The 16,207-nt window shown below is 41.4% G+C and overlaps 1 long non-coding RNA gene across 1 annotated transcript in view; it reads left to right on the forward strand.

Annotated features, from left to right (window-relative positions):
- The first annotated feature begins 562 nt into the window (after nt 1-562).
- LOC139753076 (uncharacterized) overlaps nt 563-16,207 on the forward strand; it is a 67,801-nt gene continuing 52,156 nt past the window's right edge. The window contains exon 1 of the long non-coding RNA XR_011713645.1: nt 563-771. This is a non-coding gene — a long non-coding RNA (uncharacterized lncRNA). The remainder of the gene's footprint in view (nt 772-16,207) is intronic.

Below are 16,207 nucleotides of genomic sequence, written 5' to 3' on the forward strand. Positions count from 1 at the left end.
AAAAGCTTATACATAAAAGCTCTTATATAGAATGATAATACAAACAGATCATACAAGCATACAAAGAAATGTTCACAAAGTAGGTAAACAAATCCACCTTAAAATCAAAGTACATACGGTATATGTGTAGTTACGAATATAATGCATAAATCTAAAATAAAATACAGCCAAGGTTGTTATGCGATGGTTATTAATTCAGCTGCCCAGTTGCAGCTTGTTTTACTTACACGTTGTGTCTAAAGTTACCTGTATATGTTATCTTTGATATATATTAGAAATCATACGGACTTTTCTTTATCCCTTGGAAAAACAGCAAGTTCTGGGTTATGTTTTTTTTCTGTTGTTTGCAAACAGCACTACGATGTCTTCCGCTCACTCGACGTTTCTAAATCTCGCGGTAAAGTTTGTGTAAATAAAGAGAAGCGCATCGGTAATTAACGCCATCTGTTGGTCCCACGCAGAATTAAAGCAACCAATGCTCACGCGCGTTTCACCCTGCTCTCCTGTCTAGCTTGGAAAGTCTTTGGTTTCTCGGTAGTATTGTTAGAAGGCGAGGCGAATGAAGACAGATCGCACCAGAAGCTCTGGCCAACGAGTCATTATCAGGCTACATAGACATCAGTGTTCAACATCCCTCGTATCTTGTCCTCTCTGTGAGTACGTGTAGCAGTACCGGGCATTACGCTGGCATGGACCAGCTGAGTAGTGTCAACACCGACCAATGGTCATGTGAGACTGTTTACCTCCTGGACAACCATCGCTTCAATAGTTGTGAGTTGTTTTACTTTTTTCAGTTTCTACTTATGTTAACCATCGTATGAGAAATATCAACGTTAGTGTTGTATTATCATATACAAGTGTGAAGTATCACTATAGTTTGTAAGTGATTTGACGTTTGTTCGATTTCAAGTGTCAGCAAAGATTGAAGGCAATTGGTCAGTTGTGTTAGAAAATGAGTTTCGTGTATGGATCATTTTGCATGGTCATCAATGAAACTCCATTACTGTAATGGAAGATGCTAGCATTAAGTCACTGACGGTGAAGTGTACAAGTGGGATGATCTGTATTAGCAACAGAGGCGGAAACGGAGTCAATATACTCTGTAACTGATGTGTGGGGACACTATGTGTTCTCCAGTCTCGTAAGTCAACCAAGTATTCGTTCATGGTTGTTCTTGAGGAGGAGAGTATCGCAAACTGCACTAAGAGCGTATGAAGGTAGGGCGAAGTCTTCGGTGATCGGCCGGGAACTTTGTACAGAACCCAGGCCGGTCTACATTGTGTTAGTAGTCCGTGTGGCGCTCGACCTCAAGCAATGGCACCATTAAGCATATCTGGGTGCGTCGGGCTGAGCTACCACACAGCTATTATGGAATTGTTGAACAAATCATATATATATATTATCTATTTATTTTTTTATTTTGCTTTGTCGCTGTCTCCCGCGTTTACGAGGTAGCGCTAGGAATCAGACGAAAGAATGGCCCAACCCGCCCACATACACATGTATATACATGCATGTCCACACACGCAAATATACATACCTATACATCTCAACGTACACATATATATATACACACACAGACATATACATATATACACATGTACATAATTCATACTGTCTGCCTTTATTTGTTCCCATCGCCACCTCGCCACACATGGAATAACAACCCCCTCTCCCCTCATGTGTGCGAGGTAGCGCTAGGAAAAGACACCAAAGGCCCCATTCGTTCACACTCAGTCTCTAGCTGTCATGTAATAATGCACCGAGACCACAGCTCCCTTTCCACATCCAGGCCTCACACACTTTCCATGGTTTACCCCAGACGCTTCACATGCCCTGGTTCAATCCATTGACAGCACATCGACCCCGGTATACCACATCGTTCCAATTCAATCTATTCCTTGCAAGCCTTTCACCGTCCTGCATGTTAAGGCCCCGATCACTCAAAATCTTTTTCACTCCATCTTTCCACCTTCAATTTGGTCTTCCACTTCTCCTCGTTCCCTCCACCTCTGACACATATATCCTCTTGGTCAATCTTTCCCCACTCATTCTCTCTATGTGACCAAACCATTTCAAAACACCCTCTTCGGCTCTCTCAACCACACTCATTTTATTTCCACACATCTCTCTTACCCTTACATTACTTACTCGATCAAACCACCTCACACCACATATTGTCCTCAAACATCTCATTTCCAGCACATCCATCCTCCTGCGAACAACTCTATCCATAGCCCACGCCTCGCAACCATGCAACATTGGTACTATTCCTTCAAACATACCCATTTTTGCTTTCCGAGATAATGTTCTCGACTTCCACACATTCTTCAAGGCTCCCAGAATTTTCGCCCCCTCCCCCACCCTATGATTCACTTACGCTTCCATGGTTCCATCCGCTGCCAGATCCACTCCCAGATATCTAAAACACTTTACTTCCTCCAGTTTTTCTCCATTCAAACATACCTCCCAGTTGACATGACCCTCAACACTACTGTACCTAATAACCTTGCTCTTATTCACATTTACTCTTAACTTTCTTCTTTCACACACTTTACCAAACTCAGTCACCAGCTTCTGCAGTTTCTTACATGAATCAGCCACCAGCGCTGTATCATCAGCGAACAACAACTGACTCACTTCCCAAGCTCTCTCATCCACAACAGACTGCATACTTGCCCCTCTTTCCAAAACTCTTGCATTCACCTCCCTAACAACCCCATCCATAAACAAATGAAACAACCATGGAGACATCACACACCCCTGCCGCAAACCTACACTCACTGAGAACCAATTACTTTCCTCTCTTCCTACCCGTACACATGCCTTACATTCTCGATAAAAACTTTTCACTGCTTCTAACAACTTGCCACCCACACCATATATTCTTAAAACCTTACACAGAGCATCTCTATCAACTCTATCATATGCCTTCTCCGGATCCATAAATGCTACATACAAATCCATTTGTTTTTCTAAGTATTTCCCACATACATTCTTCAAAGCAAACACCTGATCCACACATCCTCTACCACTTCTGAAACTACACTGCTCTTCCCCAATCTGATGCTCTGTACATGCCTTCACCCTCTCAATCAATACCCTCACATATAATTTACCAGGAATACTCAACAAATTTATACCTCTGTAATTTGAGCACTCACTCTTATCCCCTTTGCCTTTGTACAATGGCACTATGCAAGCATTCCGCCAATTCTCAGGCACCTCACCAAGAATCACACATACATTAAATAACCTTACCAACCAGTCAACAATACAGTCACCCCTTTTTTTATAAATTCCACTGCAATACCATCCAAACCCGCTGTCTTGCCGGTTTTCATCTTCCGTAAAGCTTTTACTACCTCTTCTCTACTTACCAAATCATTTTCCCTAACCCTCTCACTTTGCACACCACCTCGACCAAAACACCCTATATCTGCCACTCTATCATCAAACACATTCAACAAACCTTCAAAATACTCACTCGATCTCTTCACATCATCACTACTTGTTATCACCTCCCCATTAGCCCCCTTCACTGAAGTTCCCATTTGCTCCCTTGTCTTACGCACTTTATTTACCTCCTTCCAAAACATCTTTTTATTCTCACTGAAATTTAATGATACTCTCTCACCCCAACTCTCATTTCCCCTCTTTTTCACCTCTTGCACCTTTCTCTTGACCTCCTGTCTCTTTCTTTTATACATCTCCCACTCAATTGCATTTTTTCCCTGCAAAAATCGTCCAAATGCCTCTCTCTTCTCTTTCACTAATAATCTTACTTCTTCATCCCACCACTCACTACCTTTTCTAATCAACCCACCTCCCACGTTTCTCATGCTAGAAGCACCTTTTGCGCAATCCATCACTGCTTCCCTAAATACATCCCATTCCTCCCCCACTCCCCTTACCTCCTTTGTTCTCACCTTTTTCCATTCTGTACTCAGTCTCTCCTGGTACTTCCTCACACAAGTCTCCCTCCCAAACTCACTTACTCTCACCACTCTCTTCACCCCAACATTCTCTCTTATTTTCTGAAATCCCCCACAAATCTTCACCTTCGCCTCCACAAGATAATGATCAGACATCCCTCCAGTTGCACCTATCAGCACATCAACATCCAAAAGTCTCTCTTTCGTGCGTCTATCAATTAACACGTAACCCAACAACGCTCTCTGGCCATCTTTCCTACGTACATACGTATACCTATGTATATCTCGCTTTTTAAACCAGGTATTCCCAATCACCAGTCCTTTTTCAGCACATAAATCTACAAGCTCCTCACCATTTCCCTTTAAAACAACGACCACTCCATGTATACCAATTATTCCCTCAACTGCCACATTCCTCACCTTTGCATTCAAATCACTCATTACTATAACCCGGTCTTGTACATCAAACCACTAACACACTCATTTAGCTGCTCCCAAAACACTTGCCTCTCATGATCTTTCTTCTCATGCCCAGGTGCATATGCACCAATAATCACCCACCTCTCTCCATCAACTTTCAGTTTTACCCATGTCAATCTAGAATTTACTTTCTTACACTCTATCACATACTCCCACAACTCCTGATTCAGGAATAGTGCTACTCCTTCCCTTGCTCTTGTCCTCTCACTAACCCCTGACTTTACTTCCAAGACATTCCCAAACCACTCTTCTCCTTTACCCTTTAGCTTCGTTGCACTTAGAGCCAAAACATCCAGGTTCCTCTCCTTAAACATACTACCTATCTCTCCTTTTTTCTCATCTTGGTTACATCCACACACATTTAGACACCCCAATCTGAGCCTTCGAGGAGGATGAGCACTCCTCGCGTGACTCTTTCTTCTGTTTCCCCTTTTAGAAAGTTAAAATACAAGGAGGGGAGGGTTTCTGGCCCCCCGCTCCCGTCCCCTTTAGTCTCCTTCTACGACACGTGAGGAATGCGTGGGAAGTATTCTTTGTCCCCTATCCCCAGGAATAATATATATATATATATATATATATATATATATATATATATATATATATATATATATATATATATATATATATATATATACCTATGAGTCTGCGGGGAAAATGAAACACGAAAATTTCCCAAGTGCACTTTCGTGTAATAATCACATCATCAGAGAGACACAAGAGAGGAATATAAGTCAGTTGATATACATCGAAGAGACGAAGCTAGGACGCCATTTGGACAATCACATGTTTACCAAATGGGTCCTAGCTTCGTCTCTTCGATGTATATCAACTAACTGTTATATTTCTCTCTTGTGTCTCCCCTGATGATGTGATTATTACACGAAAATGCACTTGGGATTTTTTCGTGTTTCATTTTCCCCGTGGACTCATAGGAATATCTTGATCACGCGCAAAATTGTGATCCTTTCCAATATATATATATATATATCATTTATTTATTTTGCTTTGTCGCTGTCCCCCGCGTTAGCAAAGTAGCGCAAGGAAACAGACGAAAGAATGGCCCAACCCACCCCCATACACATGTATAGATATACACGTCCACACACGCAAATATACATACCTATACATCTCAATGTAAACATTATATATATATATATATATATATATATATATATATATATATATATATATATATACATATACAGACATATACATATATACACATGTACATAATTCATACTGCCTGCCTTTATTTTTTTCCATCGCCACCTCGCCACACATGGAATAACATTCCCCTCCCCCCTCATGTGTGCGAAGTAGCGCTAGGAAAAGACAACAAAGGCCACATTCGTTCACACTCAGTCTCTAGCTGTTATGTAATAATGGACCGAAACCACAGCTCCCTTTCCTCACCCAGGCCCCACACAACTTTCCATGGTTTAGCCCAGACGCTTCACATGCCCTGGTTCAATCCATTGACAACACGTCGACCCCGGTATACCACATCGTTCCAATTCACTCTATTTCTTGCACGCCTTTCACCCTCCTGCATGTTCAGGCCCCGATCACTCAAAATCTTTTTCACTCCATCTTTCCACCTCCAATTTGGTCTCCCACTTCTCATCGATCCCTCCACCTCTGACACATATATCCTCTTGGTCAATCTTTCCTCACTTATTCTCTCTATGTGACCAAACCATTTCAAAACACCCTCTTCAGCTCTCTCAACCACACTCTTTTTATTTCCACACATCTCTCTCACCCTTACATTACTTACTCGATCAAACCACCTCACACCATATATTGTCCTCAAACATCTCATTTTAAGCACATCCACCCTCCTGCGCACATCTCTATCTATAGCCCACGCCTCGCAACCATACAACATTGTTATAACCACAATTCCTTCAAACATACCTATTTTTGCTTTCCGAGGTAATGTTCTCGACTTCCAAACATTCTTCAAGGCTCCCAGAATTTTCGCCCCCTCCGCCACCCTATGATTCACTTCCGCTTCCATGGTTCCATCCGCTGCTAGATCCACTCCCAGATATCTAAAACACTTTACCTCCTCCAGTTTTTCTCCATTCAAACTTACCTCCCAATTGACTTGACCCTCAACCCTACTGTACCTAATAACCTTGCTCTTATTCACATTTATTCTTAACGTTCTTCTTTCACACACTTTACCCAACTCCGTCACCAGCTTCTGCAGTTTCTCACATTAATCAGCCACCAGCGCTGTATCATCAGCGAACAACAACTGACTCACTTCCCAAGCTTTCTCATCCACAACAGACTTCATACTTGCCCCTCTTTCCAAAACTCTTGCATTCACCTCCCTAACAACCCAATCCATAAACAAATTAAACAACCATGGAGACATCGCACAACTCTGCCGCAAACCTACATTCACTGAGAACCAATCACTTTTCTCTCTTCCTACACGTACACATGCTTTACATCCTCGATAAAAACTTTTCACTGCTTCTAACAACTTGCCTCCCATACCATTTATTCTTAATACCTTCCACAGAGCATCCCTATCAACTCTATCATATGCCTTCTCCAGATCCATAAATGCTACATACAAATCCATTTGCTTTTCTAAGTATTTCTCACATACATTCTTCAAAGCAAACACCTGAACCACACATCCTCTACCACTTCTGAAACCACACTGCTCTTCCCCAATCTGATGCTCTGTACATGCCTTCACCCTCTCAGTCAATACCCTCCCATATAATTTCCAGGGAATACTAAACAAACTTATACCTCTATAATTTGAGCACTCACTCTTATCCCCTTTGCCTTTGTACAATGGCACTATGCACGCATTCCGCCAATCCTCAGGCAACTCACCATGAGTCATACATACATTAAATAACCTTACCAACCAGTCAACAATACAGTCACCCCCTTTTTTAATAAATTCCACTGCAGTACCATCCAAACCTGCTGTCTTGCCGGCTTTCATCTTCCGCAAAGCTTTTACTACCTCTTCTCTGTTTACCAAATCATTTTCCCTATCCCTCTCACTTTGCACACCACCTCGACCAAAACACCCTATACCTGTCACTCTATCATCAAACACATTCAACAAACCTTCAAAATACTCACTCCACCTCCTTCTCACATCACCACTACTTGTTATCACCTTCCCATTTGCGTCCTTCACTGAAGTTCCCATTTGCTCCCTTGTCTTACGCACTTTATTTACCTCCTTCCAGAACATCTTTTTATTCTCCTTAAAATTTAATGATACTCTCTCACCCCAACTCTCATTTGCCCTCTTTTTCACCTCTTGCACCTTTCTCTTGACCTCCTGTCTCTTTCTTTTTTACATCTCCCACTCAGTTGCATTTTTTCCCTGCAAAAATCGTCCAAATGCCTCTCTCTTCTCTTTCACTAATAATCTTACTTCTTCATCCCACCACTCACTACTCTTTCTAATCAACCCACCTCCCACTCTTCTCATGGCACAAGCATCTTTTGCGAAATCCATCACTGATTCCCTAAATACATCCCATTCCTCCCCCACTCCCCTTACTTCCATTGTTCTCACCTTTTTCCATTCTGTACTCAGTCTCTCCTGGTACTTCCTCACACAAGTCTCCTTCCCAAGCTCACTTACTCTCACCACCCTCTTCACCCCAACATTCATTCTTCTTTTCTGAAAACGAATACAAATCTTCACCTTAGCCTCCACAAGATAATGATCAGACATCCCTCCAGTTGCACCTCTCAGCACATTAACATCCAAAAGTCTCTCTTTCGCGCACCTGTCAATTAACACGTAATCCAATAACTCTCTTTGGCCATTTCTCCTACTTACATACGTATACTTATGTATATCTCGCTTTTTAAACCAGGTATTCCCAATCACCAGTCCTTTTTCAGCACATAAATCTACAAGCTCTTCACCATTTCCATTTACAACACTGAACACCCCATGTATACCAATTATTCCCTCAACTGCCACATTACTTACCTTTGCATTCAAATCACCCATCACTATAACCCGGTCTTGTACATCAAAACCACTAACACACTCATTCAGCTGCTCCCAAAACACTTGCCGCTCATTATCTTTCTTCTCATGCCCAGGTGCATATGCACCAATAATCACCCACCTCTCTCCATCAACTTTCATACACTCTATCATATACTCCCACAACTCGTGATTCAGGAGTAGTGCTACTCCTTCCCTTGCTCTTATCCTCTCACTAACCCCTGACTTTACTCCCAAGACATTCCCAAACAAATCTTCGTTTCACTCAGAGCCAAAACATCCAGGTTCCTCTCCTCAAACATACTACCTATCTCTGACGAAACAGACGAAAGAAATGGCCCAACCCACCCCCATACACATGTATATACATACGTCCACGCACGCAAATATACATACCTACACAGCTTTCCATGGTTTACCCCAGACGCTTCACATGCCCTGTTTTAATCCACTGACAGCACGTCAACACCGGTATACCACATCGATCCAATTCACTCTATTCCTTGCCCTCCTTTCACCATCTTGCATGTTCAGGCCCCGATCACACAAAATCTTTTTCACTCCATCTTTCCACCTCCAATTTGGTCTCACACTTCTCGTTCCCTACACCTCCGACACATATATCTATCCTCTTGGTCAATCTTTCCTCACCCAATCTCTCCATGTGCCCAAACCATTTCAAAACACCCTCCTCTGCTCTCTCAACCACGCTCTTTTTATTTCCACACATCTCTCTTACCCTTACGTTACTTACTCGATCAAACCACCTCACACTACAAATTGTCCTCAAACATCTCATTTCCAGCTCATCCTTCCTCCTGCGCACAACTCTATCCATAGCCTACGCCTCGCAACCATACAACATTGTTGGAACCACTATTCCTTCACACATACCCATTTTTGCTTTCCGAGATAATGTTCTTGACTTCCACACATTCTTCAAGGCTCCCAGAATTTTCGCCCCCTCCACCACCCAATGATCCACTTCCGCTTCCATGGTTCCCTCCGCTGCCAGATCCACTCCCAGATACCTAAAACACTTTACTTCCTCCAGTTTTTCTCCATTCAAACTTACCCCCCAATTGACTTGATCCTCAACCCTACTGTACCTAATATATATATATATATATATATATATATATATATATATATATATATATATATATATATATATATATACACACACACATTATATATATTTTTTTTTTTTGCTTTCTCGCTGTCTCCCGCGTTTGCGAGGTAGCGCAAGGAAACAGACGAAAGAAATGGCCCAACCCACCCCCATACACATGTATATACATACATCCACACACGGAAATATACATACCTACACAGGTTTCCATGGTTTACCCCAGACGCTTCACATGCCCTGATTCAATCCACTGACAGCACGTCAACCCCGGTATACCACATCGATCCAATTCACTTTATTCCTTGCCCTCCTTTCACCCTCCTGCATGTTCAGGCCCCGATCACACAAAATCTTTTTCACTCCATCTTTCCACCTCCAATTTGGTCTCCCACTTCTCGTTCCCTCCACCTCCGACACATATATTCTCTTGGTCAATCTTTCCTCACTCATTCTCTCCATGTGCCCAAACCATTTCAAAACACCCTCTTCTGCTCTCTCAACCACGCTCTTTTTATTTCCACACATCTCTCTTACCCTTACGTTGCTTACTCGATCAAACCACCTCACACCACACATTGTCCTCAAACATCTCATTTCCAGCACATCCATCCTCCTGCGCACAACTCTATCCATAGCCCACGCCTCGCAACCATACAACATTGTTGGAACCACTATTCCTTCAAACATAGCCATTTTTGCTTTCCGAGATAGTGTTCTCGAATTCCACACATTCTTCAAGGCTCCCAGAATTTTCGCCCCCTTCCCCACCCTATGATCCACTTCCGCTTCCATGGTTCCATCCGCTGCCAGATCCACTCCCTGATATCTAAAACACTTTAGTTCCTCCAGTTTTTCTCCATTCAAACTTACCTCCCAATTGAGTTGACCCTCAACCCCACTGTACCTATTAACCTTACTCTTATTCACATTTACTCTTAACTTTCTTCTTTCACACACTTTACCAAACTCAGTCACCAGCTTCTGCAGTTTCTCACATGAATCAGCCACCAGCGCTGTATCATCAGCGAACAACAACTGACTCACTTCCCAAGCTCTCTCATCCCCAACAGACTTCATACTTGCACCTCTTTCCAAAACTCTTGCATTCACCTCCCTAACAACCCCATCCATAAACAAATTAAACAACCATGGAGACATCACACACCCCTGCCGCAAACCTACATTCACTGAGAACCAATCACTTTCCTCTCTTCCTACACGTACACATGCCTTACATCCTCAATAAAAACTTTTCACTGCCTCTAACAACTTTCCTCCCACACCATATATTCTTAATACCTTCCACAGAGCATCTCTATCAACTCTATCATATGCCTTCTCCAGATCCATAAATGCTACATACAAATTCATTTGCTTTTCTAAGTATTTCTCACATACATTCTTCAAAGCAAACACCTGATCCACACATCCTCTACCACTTCTGAAAGCAACACTGCTCTTCCCCAATCTGATGCTCTGTACATGCCTTCACCCTCTCAATCAATACCCTCCCATATAATTTACAAGGGATACTCAACAAACTTATACCTCTGTAATTTGAGCACTCACTCTTATCCCCTTTGCCTTTGTACAATGGCACTATGCACTATGTATTTTTTCAACTTTCTAAAATGGGAAACAGAAGAAGGAGTCACGCGGGGAGTGCTCATCCTCCTCGAAAGCTCAGATTCGGGTGTCTAAATGTGTGTGGATGTAACCAAGATGTGAAAAAAGGAGAGATAGGTAGTATGTTTGAGGAAAGGAACCTGGGTGTTTTGGCACTGAGTGAAACGAAGCTCAAGAGTAAAGGGGAAGAGTGGTTTGGGAATGTCTTGGGAGTAAAGTCAGTGGTTAGTTAGAGGACAAGAGCAAGGGAAGGAGTAGCAGTACTCCTGAAACAGGAGTTGTGGGAGTATGTGATAGAATGTAAGAAAGTAAATTCTCGATTGATATGGGTAAAACTGAAAGTTGATGGAAAGAGATGGGTGATTATTGGTGCATATGCACCTGGGCATGAGAAGAAAGATTATGAGAGGCAAGTGTTTTGGAAGCAGCTGAATGTGTGTGTTAGTGGTTTTGATGCACGAGACCGGGTTATAGTGATGGGTGATTTGAATGCAAAGGTGAGTAATGTGGCAGTTGAGGGAATAATTGGTATATATGGGGTGCTCAGTGTTGTAAATGGAAATGGTGAAGAGCTTCTAGATTTATGTGCTGAAAAAGGACTGGTGATTGGGAATACCTGGTTTAAAAAGCGAGATATACATAAGTATACGTATGTGAGTAGAAGAGATGGCCAGAGAGCGTTATTGGATTACGTGTTAATTGACAGGCGCGCGAGAGACTTTTGGATGTTAATGTGCTGGGAGGTGCAACTGGAGGGATGTCTGATCTTTATCTTGTGGAGGCTAAGGTGAAGATTTGTATGGGTTTTCAGAAAAGAAGAGTGAATGTTGGGTGAAGAGGGTGGTGAAAGTAAGTGAGCTTGGGAAGGAGACTTGTGTGAGGAAGTACCAGGAGAGACTGAGTACAGAATGGAAAAAGGTGAGAACAATGGAAGTAAGGGGAGTGGGGGAGGAATGGGATGTATTTAGCGAATCAGTGATGGATTGCGCAAAAGATGTTTGTGGCATGAGAAGAGTGGGAGGTGGGTTGATTAGAAAGGGTAGTGAGTGATGGGATGAAGAAATAAGATTATTAGTGAAAGAGAAGAGAGAGGCATTTGGACGATTTTTGCAGGGAAAAAATGCAATTGAGTGGGAGATGTATAAAAGAAAGAGACAGGAGGTCAAGAGAAAGGTGGAAGAGGTGAAAAAGAGGGCAAATGAGAGTTGGGGTGAGAGAGTATCATTAGATTTTAGGGAGAATAAAAAGATGTTCTGGAAGGAGGTAAATAAAGTGCGTAAGACAAGGGAGCAAATGGGAACTTCAGTGACGGGCGTAAATGGGGAGTTGACAACAAGTAGTGGTGATGTGAGACGGAGATGGAGTGAGTATTTTGAAGGTTTGTTGAATGTGTTTCATTATAGAGTGGCAGATATAGGGTGTTTTGGTCGAGGTGGTGTGCAAAGTGAGAGGGTTAGGGAAAATGATTTGGTAAACAGAGAAGAGGTAGTAAAAGCTTTGCGGAAGATGAAAGCCGGCAAGGCAGCAGCTTTGGATGGTATTGCAGTGGAATTTATAAAAGGGGGTGACTGTATTATTGACTGGTTGGTAAGGTTATTTATTGTATATATGACTCGTGGTGATGTGCCTGAGGATATATATATATATATATATATATATATATATATATATATATATATATATATATATATATATATATATATATATATTCCTATGAGTCTACGGGGAAAATGAAACACGAAGAGTTCCCAAGTGCACTTCAGTGTAATAATCACATCATCAGAGAGACACAAGAGAGAAATATAAGTAAGTTTGATATACATCGAAGAGACGAAGCTAGGACGCCATTTGGACAATCACATGTTTAGCAAATGGGTCCTAGCTTCGTCTCTTCGATGTATATCAACTAACTGTTATATTTCTCTCTTGTGTCTCCCCTGATGATGTGATTATTACACGAAAGTGCACTTGGGAACTTTTCGTATTTCATTTTCCCCGTGGACTCATAGGAATATCTTAATCACGCGCAAAATTGTGATCCTCTCCCATATATATATATATCATTTATTTATCTTGCTTTGTCGCTGTCTCCCGCGTTAGCGAAGTAGCGCAAGGAAACAGACGAAAGAAATGGCCCAACCCACCCCCATACACATGTATATACATACACGTCCACACACGCAAATATACATAGCTATACATCTCAATGTAAACATTATATATATATATATATTTATATATATATATATATATATATATATATATATATATATATATATATATATATATATATATATATTTATATAATCACAGACATAAACATATATACACTTGTACATAATTCATACTGCCTGCCTTTATTTATTCCCATCGCCACCTTGCCACACATGGAATCACATTTCCCTCCCCCCTCATGTGTGCGAAGTTCCCTCTAGGAAAAGACAACAAAGGCCACATCCGTTCACACTCAGTCTCTAGCTGTCATGTAATAATGGACCGAAACCACAGCTCCCTTTCCACACCCAGGCCCCACACAACTTTCCATGGTTTAGCTCAGACGCTTCACATGCCCTGGTTCAATCCATTGACAACACGTCGACCCCGGTATACCACATCGTTCCAATTCACTCTATTTCTTGCACGCCTTTCACCCTCCTGCATGTTCAGGCCACGATCACTCAAAATCTTTTTCACTCCATCTTTCCACCTCCAATTTAGTCTCCCACTTCTCATCGTTCCCTCCACCTTTGACACATATATCCTCTTGGTCAATCTTTCCTCACTAATTCTCTCCATGTAACCAAACCATTTCAAAACACCCTCTTCTGCTCTCTCAACCACACTCTTTTTATTTCCACACATCTCTCTCACCCTTACATTACTTACTCGATCAAACCACCTCACACCACATATTGTCCTCAGACATCTCATTTTCAGCACATCCACCCTCCTGCGCACATCTCTATCCATAGTCCACGCCTCGCAACCATACAACATTGTTGTAACCACAATTCCTTCAAACATACCCATTTTTGCTTTCCGAGATAATGTTCTCGACTTCGAAACATTCTTCAAGGCTCCCAGAATTTTCGCCCCCTCCCCCACCCTATGACTTCCGCTTCCATGGTTCCATCCGCTGCCAGATCCACTCCCAGATATCTAAAACACTTTACTTCCACCAGTTATTCTCCATTCAAACTTACCTCCCAACTTGACTTGACCCTCAACCCTACTGTACCTAATAACCTTGCTCTTATTCACGTTTACTCTTAACTCTCTCCTTTCACACACTTTACCCAACTCAGTCACCAGCTTCTGCAGTTTCTCACATGAATCAGCCAGGAGCGCTGGATCATCAGCGAACAACAACTGACTCACTTCCCAAGCTCTCTCATCCACAACTGGCTGCATACTTGCCCCTCTTTCCAAAACTCTTGCATTCACCTCCCTAACAACCCCACCATAAACAAATTAAACAACCATGGAGACATCACACAACTCTGCCGGAAACCTACATTCACTGAGAACCAATCACTTTCCTCTCTTCCTACACGTACACATGCCTTACATCCTCGATAAAAACTTTTCACTGCTTCTAACAACTTGCCTCCCACACCATATATTCTTAATACCTTTCACAGAGCATCTCCATCAACTCTATCATATGCCTTCTCCAGATCCATAAACGCTACATTCAAATCCATTTGCTTTTCTAAGTATTTCTCACATACATTCTTCAAAGCAAACACCTGATCCACACATCCTCTACTACTTCTGAAACCACACTGCTCTTCCCCAATCTGATGCTCTGTACATGCCTTCACCATCTCAATCAATACCCTCCCATATACTTTACCAGGAATACTCAACAAACTTATACCTCTGTAATTTGAGCACTCACTCTTATCCCCTTTGCCTTTGTTCAATGGCACCATGCAAGCATTCCGCCAATCCTGAGGCACCTCACGATGAATCATACATATTACCTTACCAACCAGTCAACAATACAGTCACCCACTTTTTTAATAAATTCCACTGCAATACCACCCAAACGCGCTGCCTTGCCAGCTTTCATCTTCCGCAAAGCTTTTACTACCTCTTCTCTGTTTACCAAATCATTTTCCCTAACCCTCTCACTTTGCATACCACCTCGACCAAAACACCCTATATTTGCCACTCTGTCATCAAACACATTCAACAAACCTTCAATATATATATATATATATATATATATATATATATATATATATATATATATATATATATATATATATATATATATATATATATATATATATATATATATATATATATATATATATATATATATATATATATATATATATATGTATATATATATATATATATATATATATATATATATATATATATATATATATATATATATGTATATATATATATGTGTGTATATATATAATATACATATACATACATATATATATATATATATATATATATATATATATATATATATATATATATATATATATATATATATGTCTACACACTGAAATATACATACCTACACATATCAACGTATACATATATATACACACAGAGAAATATACACATATACACATGTACACAATTCATACTGTCTGCCTTTGTACATTCCCATCGCGACACTGCCACACATGAAATAACAACCCTCTCCCCCCTCATGTGCGCGATGCAGCGCGAAGAAGACAACAAAGGCCCCATTCGTTCACCCTCATTCTCTAGCTGTCATGTAATAATGCACCGAAACCACAGCTCCCTTTCCACATCCAGGCCCCACAGAACTTTCCATGGTTTACCCAAGACGATTCACATGCCCTGGTTCAATCCATTGACAGCACGTCGACCCCGATATACCACATCGTTCCAATTCACTCTATTCCTTGCACGCCTTTTATCCTCCTGCATGTTCAGGCCTCGATCACTCAAAATCTTTTTCACTCCATCTTTCCATCTTCAATTTGGTCTCCAACTTCTCCTCGTTCCCTCCACCTCTGACACATA

The sequence above is a fragment of the Panulirus ornatus genome, chromosome 14 (assembly GCF_036320965.1).
Source record: "Panulirus ornatus isolate Po-2019 chromosome 14, ASM3632096v1, whole genome shotgun sequence".
In the NCBI taxonomy this organism is placed as follows: domain Eukaryota; kingdom Metazoa; phylum Arthropoda; class Malacostraca; order Decapoda; family Palinuridae; genus Panulirus; species Panulirus ornatus.